This window comes from Diceros bicornis, chromosome 10 (assembly GCF_020826845.1).
Source record: "Diceros bicornis minor isolate mBicDic1 chromosome 10, mDicBic1.mat.cur, whole genome shotgun sequence".
NCBI lineage: Eukaryota > Metazoa > Chordata > Mammalia > Perissodactyla > Rhinocerotidae > Diceros > Diceros bicornis.
In genome coordinates, this window is record NC_080749.1 from 30,018,714 (window position 1) to 30,042,218 (window position 23,505).

Sequence of the window (23,505 nt, forward strand, 5' to 3'; positions counted from 1 at the left end):
AACAAACAGTGTCGCATACCTACCTTGGACTACAAGTCAACAATAACAGGAACAAACTATTGATACAGACAACTTGGATGAATCTCAGGAGAATTATGCTGAGTGAAAAAAGTCAATCCCAAAAGACTGTGTACTATATGATTCCGTTTATATAATAATTTTGAAATGACAAAATTACAGTACTGGAGTACAGATTGGTGGATGCCAAGGGTTAGAGGCAGTGTAGGATGGGGAGGAAGAAGCGGGTATGATTATAAAAGGGCAATATGAGAGAGAATCATGTTGAAAGAACTGTTCAGTACCTTGACTATAGCGGTGGATACAAACTTGCACAGGTGATAAAGTGGTAAGGAATTAAATACACACGCAACCAAGTACAAGTGAAACTGGAGAAATCTGAATGAAATTGGTGGGTTATAGAAATGTCAATATCCTGGATATGATATTTTGCTATAGTTTTGCAAGCAGTTACCATTGGGAGAAACTGGATAAAGTGTACATAGGATCTCTCTGTGTGATTTCTTACGACTAACTGCATGTGACACTACAATTATCTTAATAAAAATATCAATAAAAAACTGATGGGATGTCCCTTTTGAGATTAGCTTACAAAAAGACCTGATCTCTCTCTCTGTTTCTTGCTGTCTCTCTCCGTCTCTGTCTCTCTCGTAGCCCTTGCTCTGGGGGACGTCAGCTGCTGTTGTGAGTAGCCCATATATCAAGAATTGATGTCTCCAGCCAACAGCCAGCAGGAGCCTGAGTCCCGTAAACAGCTACTTGAGTCACCTTAGAAATGGATCTCAGAAGCTGCCAGCAGCCCTGTGAGTGAGCTGACAGCAGATGCTCCTCGGTCAATGCTTGAGATGACTGCAGCCCATGCCCTTACCTTCAGTGCAGCCCTATGAGAGACCCTGGGCAGAGGCACCAGATAAGCCAAGCCAGCGTTCATGACCATAAAAACGGTGAGATAACAAACATTTGCTGTTTTCGGCTGCTGAGTTTTGGGTTAATTTGTTAGGTAGCAGTGATAACTAAGGGAAGAATCACACACTGACAATGATGGATCCTAAAAATTGTCTTCATTTAGTTCCTCCCAGTGTCTCACAGGCTGGCAGTGCCCCCATTCTCCCTCCACCCCTTAACCCCCCCTACAAAAACAAGGAAACCAACAGGCTTCAGCCCCATGAGATATCTGTCTGTCCACTCCAACCCTGCTCCACCCTGCTCTTAGCCTGCAAGACTGACAGGTGTGGATCCCCTGCTCTCTGGCTTTTTTTGGATTGGAGCAATGCGAAGCGGTCTCAGGAGATTGGAGGGAAAGAGGAGAGTGAAGTTAGGTTTATATTTCCTGGCTCCCTCCCTGTAAGGTAACCTGGAACAGGAGATATGGCTGTATCCATTGACAGAAGGTTTTACTCTTCTTAAAGCAGCCTGGGGTCCTGGGCTCTGGACTCTTCCTCTTCTGTTCTGCTCCCCTCAGATCCAGGCATGAATAACATCTCTGACGCCGTTAGCACTGATTTCTTGTACTATCCCTTGTGGTCCCTCTATATTCCAACCACACCTCTGTAAATAGTTTCTGGCAAATTATCCCACTTTGATAATGTCATCTGCTACTTGATGAGATTCAATGGTTTTTACACTTCACTTCCCTTCCTCTTCTCTCTCACCCTTTTTCTACCTTTGGATCATTTCTTTTTCTTTTTTTCCTTTTCTTGGATTTACCTTGATGTTCTTTTTATTTAAGAACGTCAATTTAACTTTTTTAACTTCTCCAATTTTCTGTCGGGGCTCAGAACTGAGCACCACAAAGAGTATTACTTAAGAAGCAGAAACTGGCAAGCAGTTGTGAAGATGTTATTATTTTGGTCCAGGGCCACATTTCAAGTTGTGAAGTTTTTGTGTGGCAGAAAAGTCTCCAGGCAGAGGGAGCAAATGATAGTTGAAATCCAGACTAGACCATGCTCACCTGCTAGACCTTGGTGCAGGGCAGCCCTTGACTCAAGAAAGTGGCAGAATTATTTTCTTCTAAGGGCACCTGCTGCTGGCCAAGTTGTGCTCCCAGACGGATCCCTCTGCTGCCCCGAGGGACCCTCTTTCTAAATAACACAAGGGCATTTTATGCTCTCTGAGGCTCTGTTTTGTCTCTGTCACATTCGGATTATCATTTATAATATCCCAAAAATATACACTAGGACAGAACCCCTTCAAACAAGTGGGAAGAGTTTTTGGATCAGAGTGTGTGATTTTTAGTAATAGGAAGCTAAAGAGGACACTTGTACTCTGCTGAGGTAAAAATAACCATCGTGTTTCCCTTTAGTTGGCAAGTTTTCCTTCATTTGTAATATCCCTGTATTCATCATCTATCAGATTTCCGTACCCTATTGAATGGCGGCCAACACGATTGGGCTTCAATGAAAACATGAAATTAAGCCATAATGTAAGATATTTTTAAAGCTAATTTGGCACCTCAGTTTCATCAAAGCCCTATGTGTTTAGAGTTCCTCTCAACTGAATAATGCACCCTCGTGATTTATCAGTTGAACGAAATTCAAATGGAAGTGACAAACACACACACAGCCTAAGCATATACATAGAATATCATCTTTGAAAGGTGTTAAGGAGTTTGGATAAATGCTGATCTGTGAATTATATGGAAACTGAAAATCTCTCATTCACTTATTCATTCATTCATTCATTCACAGCATGATCTCTTTGACTATCTTATGGTATCCTGTGCTTTGAGGTTCCTGAGTCTGCATGCTTTACAGAGGAATCTAGTTCCTTCTGCACTGGGTCTGCAGTGCATGGAAGGAGGACAGCCATTCTCTAGGAAGCAGGGGCTTATTTCTGTGAAAAATGCTCCTAAAGTCTCCCTGTAACGTGGCTTTCTTGGTGGTGCTGAACATTTCCCCACATGGTCTAACTAAAATGTATGGTGAAGGTTACTGGGCAGTGACTTAATTTGGTATGACTGCGTGATGAATAAAATGGATCCCTAACAGCTTTTCTTGAATTTAAAATATAGCACAGTTTTACTTTTACTAAATATTCTCTGTGTAAACGTTTAATTTCTTGAAGTTCTAAATGTTGGACACATTCTTACTAAAATTGCACTTTCATACCATCTTTTCTATGTCTTTGATACATGTAGTGTTATAAAAACATTAGGTTTTGGAAAGATCATTTTAATTTCTGATATGTATTATTTGAAATATTTGACTTGTAAAGTAGATAATGAGAAGATGCCATTTTGTATTTTAGTGTAATTTAAGTAGCACTTTTTATTAAAAATAAATAAATATAAATGGGAAATGGGGTAATCATTGACAGTAAAATGTTTCACAAACACAGAATGTAATAAACCTTCTTCAAAATATGTGGTTTTATCCTTCCAACTAAAGAAACATATTCTCTTTTATACCATCTAGTTTTTCAAAATAAAATCATGTAGTAGACAGAAAAAAATATTGTACACATAGAGCTTTCAAGATTTTTATGAACATTTATTTACAAATATATGCAAGCATTCTTTTTTCCTATATTTTCTCCTTCTTGGCCAGTTGCAAACTGATCACTTACAATTGTACTTGAGTGCTTAGTGACCAGAAAATTTACAAATGCTACCACTGCCAGAGAAACTGAAAGTGCACAAGCAGATTGAAGGAAATACCACAGGCAAAAATTAGCCATCATTAGTTACCCCTGCTAATATTGCAGAAAATTGGAATGCTTGCCTCACTGAGAATTGGAAAACATTTCTGAAGTTTATTTAGAAAAACCAAAAAGACTTTTATATATACATAGAAGTCATCATTTTATGACATTCTGCTGTTATACTTTGCAACTGTATTTTAAAATTCATTTATTATCAATAGATCTAAGGTATTTTTTTAATTCCAAACATTTTATTTGCATTTTATGATTATGTATTTAAAATTTTATATAAAGGCAAAAGTTTTAGGACATTATTAAGGCTGGAATTTATCACTACTTCTATTTCCACTAGTTCTTCGCTAATATAATACAATTGTCATTTGATATTCTAGGTTAACTGTCACAAAATTATGTCACAATCAAGATCTTCCCTCTCACCATACCCTTACTAAGTCATCAGTAAACTGTTAGGCAATCAATGTTTTCTTGGTAGACTGATGAAATTTAGAATTAGAATTTAAGGTTCAGTTGGAAAATATATTTATTAAACACATGCTATGTTCAATGGCGTTATTTTAGGTCTTATGAAGAATTCAGAAATAAATTAGAGGAAGCATATTATCTAGTGAAGGGCACATAAATATCAATAACCAAAATATCAAGCAGAATGTTCTAAATGTTCTAACGGAGGTAAATGCATGCTGACAATATTAAAAAAACAATTATTTTACACTGTTTCATGTATTTTCTTTGTAGGTTTTATAAATTATTATAAATAAATTTATAAATTATTTATAAATAAATAATAAATTACTATTTATTTAGGTAATGACCTACCTCTGTCTCAGACCTCTCTGTCTTTCTCCATATTTGAGAATGAAGGAGAGAAAGAGCATCGTAAGGCAAAATAAAAGTCTTTAAATATATATATATATATGTTTGTGTGTGTGTGTTTCATTGTTTAATTTTGAGGGAGACCACACCTCATTCTTCCTATATATTGTGTTTTTTTCCTCTTGTGCCACCCATGGCTATATACTTTCCCTGATATTTTCAGTGTTTATGCTTACAGATGACCTTACTGTCAATATCTCTGTCAAGTACATTTCCTCAACACCTGTTATAAAATGCTACAGGCTTCCATGCACATGTGACACCATATTGGAATGATCCAGTTCATTTGACATAATGCAAATAGGTAGAGTACATGTTGCCTAACATATTTAAGCAGCATTATATTTTGATCAAGGGAGACTTTGGGAAGATTTTGGATGGCATAACATATAAAGATTCTTTCAGCATGCTTATCATTAAAACCAATTGACCAAAGAGATGCTATTGCAAAACATGCCCTTCTTGCTTAAAGATAATGGTGAGACATATGATAAAAGGTGTGTAATTAAATTAGAGTTTTCAAATAGCCGTCACACATATACTCATAAATATAAGTGAGTAGGCATATTATTTTTTAAGGCATACGGATTTTTAGTTCACTCTAAATCTTTTCTGAAGAGCTTTTATTCATAAGTTTCCTTAAAGAAATTAAAATGAGCTAGTAGAAGATATTCTGTTGGAATTTTCATCTTTAAAGTATACAGAGGAACCGCGAAGCATTTAACACTGCTAGTATGAAACTGATAAAAAGTTCTATCAGCCATTGATTTCTCACACTGTTAGTGTGAAACAGAGTCAACATAATATAGAATAGAAAGAAATTTTAAGATTAATTAAATTACTTCTTTTATTCAATAAAAATGTTTTATGTGCCTACTATGTACAATGTCTTTGTGTTTGGCCTTGTTGACTTATAAGTGAGTAAAACTCATTTCCTATCTTCAAAGAATTTTTACTGCACACATACAAACACACACACACACACAATCACACACAGACATACACAACATCTAGCAAAGATTTTCTCCTATTTTGGGCGTAAGGTGGTGACCAGAACGAGGAGACAGTTATTTGGAAATGAAAAGTTAAAAACAAAATAGCAATGCTGCAAAAAGTCTTTTTTCTTTTCTTTAAAGACTGTAATTGCATATCTCTTTTTCTTAACAGCAAAGGAGTCCAGGAGACAGGTGAGATGCTCTGGTGCATAAGAAGAGGTGCAGAGGACAGCTCATCCCAGGGGCAGGCACTGAGAATCAGAATGACAGGTGTATGGCTGCCTATTTTGTTGCAAGTTACTAAGGTAAGTACTTAGCACAGTATTACTTTCAGATAGACACTAAGGCTAATGATCACCATCCTTAATAAAGACCATATGACCAACACAGGTTTACCATAAATGTTATGTGTTTTCTGAGTGTAAAGTCATGACTATTTTACTTCTGTATAAAACAATGATAAATGTATTCCATTACGGGTATTGTAAGTGTTTGCTTTGTATATGGCTAGATTTATTTTATTTTATTCATCTTCTTCCTGGAATAGCCTGGCTTTTACCTTGTGTTGCTAAAAATTAAGCTTTCATTTTGTAATATACTTTCAACTGTTTATTTAAAAATAAAATTTAAAAGTCTACTGCATATAGTTTTATAAAGATGTGCACCTGTATAACTTATTGCTTAAATTGTAGGTTTCTGATGTCAAGAACTTATTCCTTTTTTTCATTTGCAGAGGTCAACCCAAGATGGTCAATACATGTTTGTTATCTAATTATTTTCTAATAAATGTGTCTTGCCGTATCTAGTAATATCAGGAAAAGGAGAACCAGCATCTACTGGAAATGCACAGCTCAACTGTAAGATGGCATAGTCCCTGAGCATGGCTAGTCTTAGTTCTTTATTTAGTCTTTGAGACTTAAGAAAAATGCAGGCATGCCTCTAATACCCATGGAAATAACAAGTTGAGTAGGAAGGAACATACATGATATTGGATTCATAGGCTGCACTGCTATCATTGTTTATACACAGGGCTTAGACTTGATTAGGTGGCACGGGATGATGCAAATGGTGTAACAAATCTCTGTTAATTGGGAAAGATTTCTCAAAGGATGTAGATTTTAAATTCCCCTCTAAAGGAGTTTAGTAAGAATGTTGGAGAGAGACTCTTCCAGGTATGATAGGTTGTTTCCATAAAGGAGTAAGAAAAAATTAGGTATTGTGGAGAGGAAATGCACTTTGGGAGTTTAATGGGAGACCCTGGAGCCTATAAGCAAGGTTACTGTGTACATACTATGACCAGAGACAGATTAGGTTAGGGTTTGGGAAACCAGGTGGCTGCTATGATGGCAACATTGTATAAAGGGAGCAATTTGAGATGGAAAGCCCAATGAGATCACGATAAAATGGGCAAGAGCTGTGGTAATGATCATGGTGATGATGTTGGTAATACATACGTACATACATTATTTATACATATATGGATCTCAGTTTATAAATTTCTTCCATTTTTTTTGCTTTAAATATTCACAAAATCCTGTGTTTAGGGCAATCACTAAGACCTTTTAAAAGACAAATATGACATGACATGTCAAAGATTCAGAAATATGGAATGGAGAAGGGAACTGAATTCAGATTTTCTATTTGATCCAAGAGAAAATAGCAATGCTTGCTAATGAAGCAGCTGGGAAAGATGACTTTTCTAAGGTTGGCAATTCATTCATTCTTTTATAATGTGATTATCAGCCAGAGAATGCCTTGCTGTCTTTTAGGCTTCTTACTACTTCAAATTTGTCTATTTAGAAATCTGACTAGAAGAAAACTAGGGATATCTTAATTATCCTCTGGAAGATAAACTCAGGGCAATCATCAAATTTTTCACTTCATGAAGTTGTTTTTGCCTATTGGTATAAGGACTATTGCAAACGTGCACATTGTATGAGATTTCACCAAGCAAAGTCTCCTAAAAAGTATAATGACAACCTAATTCTGTTAAGCATTGATGCCAATGGGAAGTTTGCCTGAGTGAAGGCTGGAGAATTAGACACAAGCTCTTGAGTACAGAGACTATAATTAGAGATTTTAGCTCATGAGAAGCAGGAGAATATCGGTGGTTTCAGAGTCCTAATATATCACTATTTCAACTAAATTAATAAGGTATGCCTTGAGTTGTAGTAAATATATGGTCACTTGAGACTGTCTGTATGCAGCTTCGTTGGGTGTAAGAGGAGAGATTGTCATTGAAAATATGCTAACCAACAGTTCCTACCCAGAGCACTCTTACTTTTATTTTCAGTTCAGGATTTTACCATCAGAATAACTGATAACTATGCTTTTAGACCCATCCATTCAAGAGAATGATGTTCTTACTGATTAGGATGGTTGCATAGAAGAGATTTGTTGTTGTCTATTCTGAGTGTGAGCTATGCCAGCCTTGAAATATTTGGTGTAGTGAGAACAGTACATGGTTTATGGGCTCATTCTAATGGTATGCTGTTCCAACCCTCATTTTCCATTGATAGTTAAGCCATTAAAGAAACAATTCACAAGTACCAAATTAAAAGAAGTCGACTTGAATCCATAGTGCATATAAGTTGTTTTGGTTTCCAACTATAACCCATTCAAATGGCGAAGAATCAAGTTTAATTTGATTATTGGTAGAGGAAGTGCATATTTAGGGCTATCTCCCACTACTTAGACCTTTAGTTCAGTAAATATCATCTGTATATTCTGGCAGCTGCGATCTACAACAAGGCCCAAATGAGAAAAATCCCCCAAGTCAGTCACACATTTACTAAATGATATTACGGCAAATGAAGGGTTCTTAGCATGAATTCACCTCAAGAAGTCCAAAATAAGGCTGATGTTTTGTGCCGAGAAATAGAAAATGAACTAATTATTCAGCAGGGAATGACCAAAAATATTGCAAAAGCATTTCTTGCAAATCCAGAATTTAATAGGGTGTATTGTTCATTATAAAAGATCATTGTTCAGACTAACTTTTCCAAAGTTGTGTAAGCTTGAGGGTACTTGTGTTCACCATCACAGCCCTTCTGTTGTCCACCATGAGTTTAATTCTATGCTACTCGTCTCAAACTTTGTTTTTGTCATGAAGTAATCAGTTAGCAATTTATATTTCAGTTCACTGGATCCTAAAATCCACGTTTTTCTTATTATAGAAGCAATATTCAGGAGAAACAGAAGATGGGGAATAAAATTCAAGCTGAACAAAAGCCAATTAAAAATAAGATGATAAAAATAATAGGATTTTTTAAAATTCTAGAATATCCATGTCACTGATATTGTTTAAAGATATTTCTGTAGTGACTCAGAGATGCTTGCATGTCCTTATGCACAATCAAAGCTGTTTATTTCATTCCCAAGGATGAGCCACAGATGATTTTTCAAGTTGTTTTTCTCCTAGACATTTAACAAAACTTGGTCACAAACAAGCTTTGGAGAGGAGTATTTTTCTTATTGGTGATTTAGATTGGATCTGAGGAAACAAAGGGTAATTTATAACTTTAATTTACTAAAAGCATGCGAATTGAATATGCTAGGATTCAATAATGGTCCTGTGATGCTTAACTCCAGCTGTATCTGTCTTTGTGAATGGTGATTAAAAAAGGCAAATTTGCTTACATCTTTCCTTGCTGACACCGAGGTCATTGCTTTATGGGTTTGCTTTCATTTGCACATCCATAGTAATTTCTATTTTTGGCTACTCTTGCAAAAAATCAGATGCCCTGGATCAAAATAGATATTTTCATAGTGCAATTGTAGCATCAGGCAAAAGCTACTGTATAAGAAAAAAAAAAAAGAAGAAGAAGAGGAATATGGCCAATTTCGTCATAAAACATAACCAATAACGTTACGGTATTTAACACGGAGAAAACACTCCATGCCCTGCTCTTTGTTACCACATAAAAATGCCTTCATAATGGTCATTCCTTGACACAAAGTCTTTACAAAAGAAATAATTTATTGCCTTACCTGTAACTGAAATAATGACTAAATCATTAAAAAAAGTCTAGTAGCTCATTCAGAGTAAATCTTCCACAACTTGCTACAGTGCTAATCGTAAGCATGTTATACAGTAAGTTAGCCCGGAGCTAAGTTAAGCAGGCAGATTAGGACTGTAATACAGTATCAGGACTCATAAATCAAGCGTGCTCGTAGAATTCCTTTCACTTACTGCTCCTTCTTATAGTTCAGACAAGTCATAATTACACATCAGTAGGCATTGTGAACAGAGGAATGAGCTACAACATAACGCACAATAAACCCTGTCATATAAAAGCAAACGGGATAAAATAACAGAAGCAATACTCCATTTTACAACATCACACTAAAGAATTACACCGTGCCATTGTGTATTATTCTGATCAATCATGAATCCATCCACAATTGACAGCTCAGTGGGCAAAATTTACCATTGAAGAATAGTTTCCAGTTTTATTATTTTCTTGTTTGATTATACACATTAAGCACAAGACTGTGTGTGATTCTGAAAAGCCACAGGTATGTAATATAACACTGCCCTGCACACATTGCAATTAAATAAATTCTGCTAATGCTCTTTTAAAGCTTTCTTTTATTAGACATGCTTAAAATAATTCATACTGGATGAACTGTAAATGATTCTTTATTCATGTTTTATTAGTATTATAATTTTGAATAATTATTCAGGTATTCTTGTTACCTTAGACCAAAGAGATGTTGACTCTGAAGTCTTTTCTGTTATTTTCAGGCTTAGATGATATTGCCACTAAGCTCAAAGGACACTCCTTTATCACTTGGTTTGTGCCGAACATTGAAAATGGGATTTAATGAAACGTGAGCAAATATTGGTTGTTTCAATTCTAATAAAACATTTAAAAGAACTAATAAATGTAAGACAATTGTTGAATGCTAATCTAAAATTGCTACTACCACTTTTATTTTATAATCAGAACTCAGCAGGTGTTGGGGGATATATTTTTCACATTATTCATCAAATATAGTTTTGAGAGGCACCAACGTGTTTTTGCCTACTCCACATTCATAAGAATTTAATCATGGTTAATATAGTAATGATATCAGAAATATAGAGGAAATAATTTTAGAGCCAGAGAGTAAATTATATGCCACATTGGAATTTCCTTCCAGATGTTACTGGGTCCACATTTTAACTATTATGCATGTGTACATGAGGGAGATCCTATTGAGAAATGAGGAGTTCACATAACTACTTTTATTTTGATTACTGATTATTTTGATTTTTTTCCTCCATAGGATATAGTTTTATGGTTATTAGGATTTAGAGAGAAACGAGGGAATAAACGATTGGAAAGAGATTAGAAGAACTGAAGGGGGTGAGTGTGATTTTAGGCATGTTTTATGCAAACACCAGTGACCTTGGAACCAAACAGCCTCAGTTGAGACTTAAGTTGACCTAGAATGCAACATGTCAATAAGAGGCAGAACCATATTTTTGATGTCTATCCACAGAATCTAATACTGTGTTTGGGACATAGTTTTTGTTTTATGCAGAAAAAGTTCCCTTATATCCTTCTGCTCCCAAAAGATTTTGTGCTAACCTCTAACATAGCAGTTAACTTGTTGCATTATAATTGTCTGTTTACTTTTCTTCTTGTCTTTTTTTAAGGTCAAGAACTGAGTCTTATTTGGCATTCTGTACCCGTGATTAAAAGATAGAGTTGATTGGCATAGAGTTGAAGCTCAAAAATTTGTTTAATCTTGGCTCAATAATAATGATATTAACAATATTTATTGGTAGTGTACTGTATGCCAAGCACTGTGATATATGCTTTATAGATTAGATGTCATTTAATCTTCAGAAAAATTGGATATATGTTTTACTATTATCATTTCTATTTGTATATGTGAAATTTGCCCAAGGTCACACAGCTAGTAAATGAGGGCCCAGGATCTTAACCTAGCAGTGCAACTCCAGAGGCCCTGCTGCTAACAATGCTCTACTCCCTATCATCTTGGGGCAGCTCCTTAATCCTTCATAATCTTAGTAAATTTAATTTCCCCCTCCATGAAGATGTTCCTATGGAAATGGCTGAGTTATACTGGCCAGAGTGGAATCCGACAGGAGCCTGTACTGACAACCTCTTAACAGAGGGACTTGACGTGGACAGATGTGCTGGAGCATCTCTTCCAGGATTTGCTTGTATCTTTCCTTCCTGACACTGAGGTTATAACTTTATGCATTTGCTTGCATTTATGAATCACCTAGTGTTTGTTTGTTTGTTTGCTTTTTGTTTTGTCTTGCTTATTTTTGTTCAACACTTCTTAAAATCATAGATAGCCTTACAAAAGGCCAATTAACTATTTCTCCAGTAGAGAGGGATGGGTGCTCTTTGAGTGTCACAGTTGAAGACTGCAGTGATTTTGGCGGGATTAGGCCTGAATACTTCCTATGTTATTGGCTTGCTTTATTGAAAATATGGACATTATTGTGACTTTCCTATCCAAAATAATATTTAATTGAGATTGGATCAACTCGTCTACTTAGGCTCCATCCGTCAATTAAGTGGGGATAAGTGTGAGAAACTGGTAACTTGGTACTGTGCCCAAATTAAAACATTTTGTTGATCAAGTATATAACAGCTCATCTCTTGGTTTGTTATTGTTGAAATGTGACCTTAAGGAAACGAGGGAATTCTGTGAAAGCAGAACAGACCTAAATTCAAGAGAGGCAGAAGCCTTCAGATAAATCTGAACAGGAATTTTTAAGTTTATGTAATTAAAATGTTTTATAGCCCTAACATTTCATTTTAGCAAACAATTTTCTTCTTCTTTCCTATTGTGAAAATTTTATGTCAGCTGCTGCTAAATACCCCCAAGGAAATGGTAACTTTGTTATACACATTTCTTTCTTTTATTAGTTACATTAGTGAAATTAGTAAAAGGTGAGCGGAAAATGGGAATAAAAAGAGGGACAAGACGACCTTACTAGGTCTTATTATCTACAAACTGGGAAAACAACACCTAAATTATCAAGAAGCCTCCATGTCTCTTCATTCACATGCCTGCAGTCAATTTATTAGAAATTAAATTTAATACTAGGATCAGCAGCTTAACTTCTGAACTGTTTGACTCTTCTCCATTAAAGTGTAGAACAAGTCAACAATTTATGAATTAGTTACTTAAAATCGACAACAGATCAGGCATTTCCCAATAAGGAAACAGAGAAGGTTATAAAGATTTTAAAAATCTCAAATTCAGAAACTGAGTAAAAAGGGATTAGCAACTCTGTTAAGCTGAAAGGTGGCAAAGGGTAATTTTGTCTTTAACTCGAAATGTTGCTAACGTCAGGAAGAATCAGTATAAAAAGTCTTATATGAGACATCTGTTAACTTGGTCAGCCAAATTAGAAAAAAATTCTTTAAAATTTCTAAATAGTCATCACTTTTCAATGGGTATCTATATGGACAGCAAAACTGTATGAAATACAAATACAGTTGAACTTCAACTGTATGAAAAGAACATTTTGGCAATAGAAACTATCTGTTGGAATATATAGATACTGAAATAATGAGTAATTCATAGTTGATTTGCAGTTTGAAGATTATATAAGTATATGCAGCCGTAGGGTTAAAAAGGCTTTTTCTTCCCCATTTATTTTCTTAGAAAGTGTTATTATCTAGCCTGTTTAAATAGCAACTATGCAAATTTCTCATGCTTTATAAATGTTTCACCAAAGAATTCTCAACCAGTCAATTAATTCTATTTATTTTTTCCTGATTGTCAGCAGATGAGTATCTTGTGAGAATGGTTCTACTTTTCTAACTTAGTTTGTATAGAACTCTAACTCCATTTCCTGTAGAGGTCTTTTGGGAAGGGGAAAATAGTGGATTATATGAAAGGAATTGTTTTCTCTTCCCTGCATGTCAACCCTCTCTTTTTCCTACCTCTTCTATCCTTCATAGCTGGAATTTGGAAGAGAGAAAAATATAAGATAACAGCTTTGGTGTGAAAATTTGGTTTAATAAAAATTATCTAGTAGGTATTGAGACTATTTCGTAGGCATTTGAGGTTATATTTATCTCAAACTCCCTCCAACGTTTATTTATATAAATATCTGTAGTGCAGAAAACTGGAATTAAATCTTTGAAATGTAGAATCTCAGTTTTAGAGGTAACATTTGAGAGTCATGGACACATAGATGATATTTAAAGCCATGAGCCTGAATGAAGGCTTCAAGGAAGTGAGTATAGGTCAAAAAGAGAATAGATACTATGATCGAGTCCTAAGCCATCCAGCATTATGAGATTGAGGAGAGAAAGAGAAGCTAATAAGAGAGTCTGGGAAGAAGCAAACAGTGAGGTGGGAGGAAAATCAAGGGCGTGTGGTGTCCTGGAAGCCAAGTGAGGAACGTGCTTCCAGATCAAGCATGATAGAAACTAGAACTAGGCATTGGAGATAGCAATGTAGAGATAACACATGACCTTCACAAAGCGGTGTTTATGGTGTTTCTAATAAAATATCTTATTCAAGTGGACTTCAGAGAGAACGCAAGTAGAGAAATTGGTGACAGCAAGTTTAAGTAACACTTATGAGGGAATTTCCTGTAAAGGGGAGCAGAGAGCTGGAGTAGTAACTCGAAAGGACATTAGGGTTCAGAAAGACAGTAAGAAGGAATAAATAACAGCATGTTTACATGATGATGAAAGTATGTAGAGAGGCAAAAACCTATGTTTATAGGAAAGAATTGATAGTATGATACATTGGAGTGAGAGAGGATTGGGTCTAGTATACAAATGGAGGAGTTGACTTTAGATAGCAACATCGGTTGTATCTATAGCTATGTCTATGTCCATCTATGTCTATATCGCTCTATCTACATATGAACGTCCATCACACATATATATTTCTTGTAATGAAACTATGTGGTTTCAATTGTTGGTAGGTGGGTAGATGTGGTATTCGGAGTTTGTGGAAATTTCTCTTCTCACTGTTTCAGGTTTCTCAATGGAGTGGGAAGCCTGGTAACCAATTGAATGCAGGATTGTGGGGGAGGTGTTGGAATTTGGGGTAGAGAGAAGGATGCAAGAATCTAGGAGAGTGGGATAAGGAAAGTACAGCATGTTTGTCTGACAACATCAAGTTCTTGTTTACAAATTTAAGGCAAGAATGAGTAGCAGGTTGTGTGTATTTCTCCAGCCATGGGCAGTCAGAAAGCAGGGAGAGAGTTGAATTGACTCATTATTATGATTTGCCAAAGAATACAATGTAGCAGTGAGAAAGGCAAGGAAGTAGGGACTGTAAGCCGATTGACCTTGGAAATCAAGCTGGTAAGGACTGGTCTGATCTCTTGTAACATCTTTCTAGGGGGTATCCTTGGTTGCTTTCTCCTCCACCTTTCTATCCTCTATGCTGCCACAACTTATCTATTCTACAGTGCAGAACTACAAATTCCTCTCTTTTTCTTAGTTGCCTTCAAAGGCTACTTAGGAGAAAGTGTAAATGTCTTAGCACGACAGAAACTCCATCTTGAGCTTGCATCTCACTTCCCTGTGCCTTAGTCCATTCCCATCCTTACCCAATTATGGCATGTTCTTTCATATATATTCTTTTGCCATATTGTTCTCTTTGCGTCTAGCCCCTATTCATCCCTGAAAACCCAAAGAGAATTCACTGCTTTATAAAACTTTTCTCATTTTATTTCAAGGCACAGATAATTCTCCTTCCTTTATTCCCATTGTATCTGGTTAATATTTTTTAGGACACTAACTTTGTATTGTAATCCACTATTGATATATCTGAATCCTTAGAAGTGGTAACTTTTAAAACTACGGAATGGATATTGTTCGTCCATTATTCATTCATTCATCCATTCCTGTGACTCAAATAATTCCTGGCTTTTAATTATCAGTAGGTATTTTTATGAATGGGTACGGGAACAAACGAACCGAAACGGAAACATATGGTAGTGCCAAATGTCCTTATACCTTCGGTAGAAAATGGAAGCGCTTGAATTTAATGTGGTAGATATAGGTCTTAATCCAAAAAAGAAAATATAAAATATAAGGTAAAAATACGGCAGTTCTGTTTTGAGAAGATTGTGCCATAGTATTCTAAGAGGCAAAAGGGAGAGGATGTCAATTCTAAAGAGAACCATGTCTCTGGTCTGGTAACTATAAACAAACCAGCATCCTTGCCGCTTTTACCACTAAGTTGCTCTTATCTCCCTGTTCAGTGGGATTTGTGAGTTTTTGCAAGGTTGTCTTCGCATCCAGATACTTTGTTGTCCTTGAGCACGTGTGTGGCTGAGTGTTCACCTGGCAACACTCAGTTTCCTTTACTACAGCGTCTCCCATCCACTCTTCCTCAGTTTCCCTTCAGAAAAGTTGTGGTGGTGATTTTTCGTTCCACCCAAAAATATGGGAGAATGTAAGTAAGGTCATGGATATCAATGTCTTTGAAAGAGCTAGATAAATGCAAGGCATTATTAATTGTCTGAAATGTAAAAGAAAATCTGAAATATTAGTTGTGTTGTGAGAAATGGAAAGTTAGGCATGCATTGGCTTTATTTCCTTTATAAATGATCACTAATTTAATGGGCAAAGTAAATATTTATGTCAAATCTTTTACTTTAGTCCAAAAAATGCACTCAGAGGGGAAATGAATAACTTTAAGCTTAAGATATTGAATAACTATGGAAAATCTGGCAACAGCACAAATGATTGGAATGTTCCCACGATATCAGTCATGGTTTTTTTTTTTTAATGGTATACGAAACAGTAAGCTAACAAATACTGAAAGCTTTTTTCAAATAAGGGAGAGTTTAGCCTTTAAAAAAATTAGGTTACTACATAGAGATGAAATAAACTAAGCAAAGCCTAAAGTGGAAGAAAATGTTCTCCGAAACTGGAGAATTGATAGGAAAAGAGGAGGAGATAAATGAGCTAAATTACCCAAGCAAATTCATTCAGGACTCTTGGCCTGCAAAGTCTAAAAGAAAATACAGTAATCTGTAAAGCACCCTGTCTGCCTGTGTGGCTTCTATCACTAGACTCATCATTAGGATGTTATGTGTGGTAACTACAGGCTAAACTTTTGTGTGCTAGTTGAAACAGCTGTGATCAACTATAGTTTTAAACCTGTAGTCTAGTTGTTTGGAAACATCTCACTATGGGTGACATATCTTTGAGTGAAGTCCTTGATTATGTGTCTGGCATGTTGCATTTTCAATAGAAAGTCTTTTAATTAGTCTTTGATATGGGTAAACATCTGAAAATAGTAAGAGGTAAAGCAAGAAAGAAGGAATAATGCTTTCCTTTCTGAACTAAATAAAATATTTAATATGGACAAGAAGAGACACATATAGCAAGCAAAATCTTTAAGGAGGTTGGTTCTCATTAGGAAATTATGTTTAGAGGGAGTCATAAAAGAAAATATTTAAGTTTGAAATCACAGACACAAACGGTTTTTAAAAGACCTTTATTTTCCTCTGTGAAATCTTCAGAGAAGTTGATGTTATTTGATGTAAGGGGAGGGAAACCTGTAAGCAGAAGGGATTTTCAATTACAAACACGTGGAACTTTTGCTAGTCCCTCTGCTGAAACTCTATCTTATAAATGAGATTGCCTCCAACCAAAATTTACTGACTAGATGCCTGTGTGCTAGACATGGCCACAGCAATGGCACATTTGTGAACCATAATGTCTCAAGAAAAGACTGAATTGATTACAAACATTTAAAAATTGAGAGAGTTCACATTTTTTAAAAAATCTAAATTTCCAGAAAAAAAATCTTAAGAGCTGGCAACAGTGAACACACACTGTTACCTGGCAGCAAGTAAGTGGGTTTCATAGCAACTGTCCTTTCAATGAGGTGTCCATTATCCTGATCCCTGAGATCTTCTTCACTCCCTCTTGGTCTTATAACATGCTGATGTCACCTTTTAAATTCGCTCACTGGTGCCTGTTGACGTCTGGGTGTGAAACTCCGCCCTTAAGGAGCTCCTGATCACCTCTGACAAAATTTGACTTTAAATCACATGTTGTCACGTTACAACTTCTCTCACATAATGAGGACTCAGGGCAGCTGCAGAGATAAGAGCAAAATTTCATGTATCAATTGTAATTGGCACCCCTACCAAAAAAGTGACTTGACATTTTAATCATATCAATAGAGTTGTTCCTTAAGTAGAAATGAGAAGTTAATCCAGATTATTTAATGTAAGACTGTTTGTATTGACTAAAAGGACTAAAACAAAATCAAAGTTAAAATTAAATCAGCACTTAGTAAGAAAAAGAATCATTGAGGCATAAGAAATAGGAAGCTATTAGAAATGGTGAGACGTAAACGAAGAAAATATCTTAGTAAAATGAATTTTAAACACACCACATCAAAATCTAGACAGAATAGTCTGAAACAAATAGCATAGATTTAAAAACTGCCACTATATCATTCCTAAATAAAATAAAGCAGATTTTTAGAAATATAAAATGATCATATATTATTTTTTCCCCATTTGAACCAGATTTCTTGGATTAAATTACTATTTAAGTTGAATGTGATAAAGATAAAATCCACAAATGCATGCAGAATATATTCATAATAATATTGCACCTTGCGGAAAAAGTAGATGAAGTAGATAATATGATATTTTTTATTGGACCAATAAATAAAAAGCAATTCTCAAGCCCCAAAGTCTCAAGTACATTTTCACTTTAAATGAACACATTCATGAAGCATTTTTATTGCAACATTTTCCTGTGGGAATATATAGGTAAATGGCTACAGAAATGTGAAAGTGTGTTGTAAACTGTAAAACTCTATTTACAAATCCTTCATGTTGCTAGTGAACAGCTGGACCCTGTTGTGACTTCTGTGTGCTATGATTAACATCTATCTTACAGAATTAAAATGAATTGCCAGAGAAAGGATCAGTCAATACCCCATCACATGGGGGAAATGATTGAACCTATAACAAAATTGTTATGACAAAATAGTTGAATTAGCAGCTTATTAATACATATAATTATATGCTCACAATAGTAATTTGAATAACTGTTATACACTTATACTTTCAATTGTATTTCTAATAGCTAACATTTATTGAGTGCTTACTATGTGCTAGTAAGTACTTCACATGTATTAACTAATTTACTCCTCAACCAACTCTAGGGGTTTGAAACTATTGTTCGCATTTTAGAGAAGTGGAAACTGAGGCAGAGAGAGGTTAAGTAACTTCTTTGAGATCACACAGTTAGGAGGTGGCAGAGTTGGGGTTTGACCCTAGTCAATCTGGTTCCAGAGCCTGTGCTTGATGAGGGGGAAAATCTCAGGGCAGGGGACAATGACTGATTATGATGATAAATCCGTGTTCTGCCTCTCTCAAAGTTTGTGCCTTTGACAAAGGCCTTAACTTTTCTTTGTCCAAGTTTGTTCTATGCAGATAATAAAATCAAGTCCATAGGTGGGCAATAAATATTAGGTAAGTTAACATATAGAAGCAGGTTGCAGTCTATATGAATCTAGCTGCTCAAGAATTGGGGGTCAGCTGCTGTTACTATTACAGCTTATTAACAGTGTTCACACGGTTATTAATACCTATAATTGGTTGGCGCCTAACAGAGTGATTTACAAATAAAAAGATCATTTACTTTTACAAAAAAAGTGGGCAGATATTAATGCCCTCTTTATCCACAAGAGCTTGCCTTTATGACAAAGGTAAAATAAATGTTTATGATGTTGTTATAGAGTCTAAATAAAATACTAAATAAAATACTAAATAAAATACAGCAAATACATTTTCTTGGTAGTTGAACAAAATACAGCTACTAGTCTTTCGGAACCCAGTCTTTAAAAGCTAATTCTCCATAGTAAGATACTACTTTATGCAAACTCAGATTTTATTTGAATAATTATTTTATAGTCATATTCATGATTATAAATCATTTAAGGCAATTAAATTAATTTTCCCTAAATATAAATTAATAGACTAATTATGAAACAAAATTTTCCCAATTGTACATAGTGACACTAAACTTACAGATTTTACCCCGTGCCACCAAAGTGTCAGGGCACCAGAGTGTAGATAGCTGGGCAGAGTATTGGGGGTAAAAGTGTCTGATGACAGAGAGCCACAGAGAATAGGGCAACTTTCTCCATGTCCCTGTGCAGGTACAGAAATTAAGGGAAGGGTGGGGTGGGGAGGTGGGGTTAAGGGGGGTGAGAGGGAGAAAGAGGGAGAGGGAGAGAGACGAGGGGGAGAGAAAGGGAGCTATAGCCCAAAGGCATCCCAAATTTATCATGATGGAATGCACACACAGATTTGCAGGATGTACCAGGTGATCAAGGACAAAGGGAACATGGAACGTTTAAGAGAAAACCAGGATGCCAGTGAATAGGGAATGGGAGTTTCAGAAGGTGTCAGCACAGAACAGATGTCTCAGACCAGGGGCTGCCCCTCTACTTGATGCCATATGGAACCTTCTCAACAGTAGATGCTACAGTGGAGGAAGGGGTAAAACACGAGTTGGATGAGTTTAAACCTCAATGAAGAGAAAACACTGACATGATTGAATTTACCAGAAACTAATTAGGTTAGATAATCTCTCATCAGGTTGCACAGGATCTTACAAGTTATATTCTTGACATGTCTGATTATAAATCCCTTGAAAATTATACCTATCATAGCACCTGAGTAAATCAAGTGTGAAATAGTTATATCTAAAGATGAGAGTTGTGTACATGATATACCATAAAATTTATTTGCAAAAAAAATATTATTCCTATATACCAAGTAAAAAACCCAGAAGCCCATTAATATTAGTTAATACAAATATGAAATATACCTAGGGATAAAACTAATCAAGGATGCAGGGCTCATATGAAGAAAACTATGTACTTTTATTGAGAGATTGAAAATTAAAGGAAAAAGAAGTCTATGCTCTTGCATAAGAAAACTGTCATATCAAATTCTCCTAATTTAATGAAATTCCATTCAAATTAGAAATAATTTGTGTCCATTTGGGAAAGTGTCCTAAATATTATTTGAAAAATAATCAAGTAATAAAAGAAATGAATTTCTGAAAGTGAAAGATCATGAGTGGAGGAACCTCACTAGAAACTACTGAAATATACTAAATGATGACAAAAGTTATCATAGTGAGAAACTGATTCCAGAATAAAAAAGGGATGCCCATGGACTAGAGAAGAAAGCCAAGAACAAATTCAAGTATGTATGTGTGTATATGTATCATATGTCTCTATTATTTTAATGAGAATATCATTTCAAATCAGCGGTATAAAGAGAGATTTAATAAATACGGGTGACATAACGGTTACTTATCTGAAAGCAACAATGATCCTTACTCTACTCCTGGCATCACAGTAATTTTGAGATGGGCGTGAGAGTTAAATATCAAAAAATAATGCAGAAGAAGCAACAAAAACAGGCTGATGTTTTTAAAATTGCAAGATAAAAAGATTGTTTAATAGTATGATATCACAAATTAATAGATTGATCTATCTGACCACATAAAATTTAATTTTTTTCTGATTGGCAAAGCACAATACGAAACAAAAATCCCACCACAAGTGAAAGGCAAGTGACAAAATGGCGAAATATTTCTTACACGTGTAATGTATATTGAGTAATCTCTTTAATGTATAAAGTAGTCCCATAATCAAATAATGCAACATGAACAGTTATAGAAAAGTAGGAAAAAGCATGTGAAAAAAGTTTAACTTTCTTAGTAAGGAATATATTGGTTCTTGGTTTATCAAATTAACAATCTTTAATGATAACATCTATTTTGGTTTAGGATAAGAGAGGTTACTCTAATACATTGCCAGGAGCAAGGTAAATTAATGCAAACTTTCTAGAGAATAATGTAGTAATACATTTCATGAAGCAGAAAAGAACATAGTCATTGACCCAGTAATTCCATTATTTTTAAAGAAATAATCAGACAGTTATATAAATGATTTTCATTACAATGTTGTTTACGATAATAAAAAACTTAGAAACAAACTAAATGTCCAACAATAGAGAAACAAATGATAGTAAAATTCATACGATGGAATATCACTATGATATTCATCTTCTGACATGGAAGTGTGTGTGTGTGTGTGTGGTATAATATTACTTTCAAAACAACTTACAAAAGTTATATATGTACATACAGACACTAAGAGAGTATATATACACATACATACATATATGTGCCCTTGCATACATACATACGTACCTATACCCAAAGGACATGTTTCAACCTCACATAAACAAATGACTTTATATATATACACATATGTATATTTATATACATACAAATGTATATAGTCTTCTATTTGTCATACATACTCAAGTCATATATATGTATTTGTCTGTATATATGTGTATATATATACTCAAATGACATAGACCAGAGTTAACCATGATTATCTCTGTGTGGTAGGAATAATGATGATTTTTATTTCTTCTTTATGCTTATCTCTATCTTTAAACTTTTCTATAATATGTATATTGCTGTGTAATTAAATAATGTGAATAATTTGCTTATCATGAGTTAGTAACTAACATCTTGGTTCTTTTCATTATGTGATCAGTGCAATTCTGATTTGATTTTGTGCTTGGGTGAAAATAAAAGTTTAATCCTGATTTTAATCAGCCCTTGCATTCATCTCTGGCAATAGCTGGGTATGTTGAACTGTCCTGCCAGTGATGATCATGTGGAAGGGAATCATTTTCCTGCCGTTGGCACGTGTCTAAAGAATCACTTGTTGATCCTGGGCTGTGATTCATTAGCCTTCTTCAATAAGGTTAGATTTAGAAACCAGGAAAGGTGAGTTAAAGACTGACAAGATGTCCCAGTAATAAAGTGCAGTAACAGTTTTTTCCTCAAAATTACAATGAGTAGAAATCTCTGGATTTATCTTAAATTCTTGGTGAATATTCTCCATTAACAACATACCATCTTTCTTTGACTGCAGCACATGTCATCCTTGCCTAGTGGGAACCCTAATTTGCTTTAAATTGCCAAAGTGCTCATTATGGAACGCTTAGTAGCTAGAGTTTGTACATAATATTTGAAAATCAGCCTTAATTTTTCTGCCTGAGATGAACACTTGGATTCCGGAGTAAACATAATCAGAGAGTTACAGAAACCTAGTGAACTCTGTTTATTATACTTGCCTGGAATAGCTACAGAAAAGGTCAGAGGTCCAACGTCTTCATGCAGAGACAGATCATGTTCTAGCTGGTTCTGAGGAGGAAAAAAACAGTAGGTGATGCTTTAATGAATGGCTTATCATGTGAAACACGCTATGTGATAATAGCAGTGTTGGTAAGACAAGAAGGGAGGTATTTTTTTCCTTTCTTTTTTATAAGGGTTTAGTTAGTTTTACATTGCTTTAATGCTTATATTTCAATAGTAGCAGACAAAATGGTTCACTGAGAAACTATTAAATTCTACAGCGTCCTAAGCAACTTTGATTTCATGGACTGGATTGGAATTTCCATTTTATTTCACTATTTTATTTTATTTTATCAAAAGCTGACGTTCTATAAATTTAAGTACCTGGGTTGGAACACTTTTGATTTCTTGAATTACGATTTTCTTTCAGTCTTTTCTGTTTGAGTCAATTTTAAGTGAAGAAAACAGAACAGAAGCATCATAGAGGTCAAGGTTTTATTGTAAAAAGTGGTCTTACAGTACAAGAGAACTTGTTAAAATGACAGCAGGGATGTGCAAAGGCATACCTTTTTTTTTTGTGAGTGCCTTTTTCAAAATGTGGTGAACCATTGAGAACATTTTGCCCAGCAGATCCTCCTGATCTCAGCACACTCTCCTCTCACTCAGACAGCAAAACAAGAATCAGCTCAATGGCTAAAAGAAACTGTTGTGTCCCAGTTCTTCTCAAATTTTAATGTGCATATATAACACAGAGATTCTGATTAAGTAGGTCTGTGATTCCACATTTCTAACAAGTC

The 23,505-nt window shown here is 35.1% G+C and overlaps 1 pseudogene; it reads left to right on the forward strand.

Annotated features, from left to right (window-relative positions):
- The window catches only part of LOC131411059 (large ribosomal subunit protein eL6-like), a 53,567-nt pseudogene that overhangs the window by 19,110 nt on the left and 10,952 nt on the right, over window positions 1–23,505 (forward strand).